The sequence below is a fragment of the Octodon degus genome, unplaced genomic scaffold (assembly GCF_000260255.1).
Source record: "Octodon degus isolate 3935 unplaced genomic scaffold, OctDeg1.0 scaffold00037, whole genome shotgun sequence".
Classification (NCBI taxonomy): Eukaryota; Metazoa; Chordata; class Mammalia; order Rodentia; family Octodontidae; genus Octodon; species Octodon degus.
Genome location: NW_004524613.1, coordinates 9279331 through 9279851, shown reverse-complemented (window position 1 = coordinate 9279851; position 521 = coordinate 9279331).

Sequence of the window (521 nt, the reverse complement as noted above, 5' to 3'; positions counted from 1 at the left end):
TATTTTGACTGGGACTGCATTAAATCTGCATAGCAATTTTGTGTGTGTGGTCATTTTCACTGTTTCTTTCTACCCAAGAGTAAGGGGTATCTTTTTCTCATATCCTCTTAGATCTTTTCAGAGTACAGTAGTTTTCCATGTAAAAATCTTTTACTTTGTTACACAATTCATATATATAAATATAAATAAATAAATAAACTCTTTAGGGTGCTCTTTCCCTAATTTCAGTGGTTTTATTTATGTACAGGAATGAAACTGATTTCTGAGCAGTGACTTTGTGTCCAGCTATGCTACTGAAGCTGGTTATTAAATCTGAAAGATTTTTGTTAAGAGAGTTTTTTGGATCTTCTATGTAGAATATCATGTCTTCTGCAAATAATTTAGCTTCTTCCTTTCTTATTATTCCTTTTATGTCTTTATCTTACTCTGGCCAATGTTTTCAGAACTATCTTAAAAAGGAGTGGTGTGGGGCCGGGGAGATGGCTCAGTGGAATAGGCGTTTCCCTGGCAAGCACAAGGGC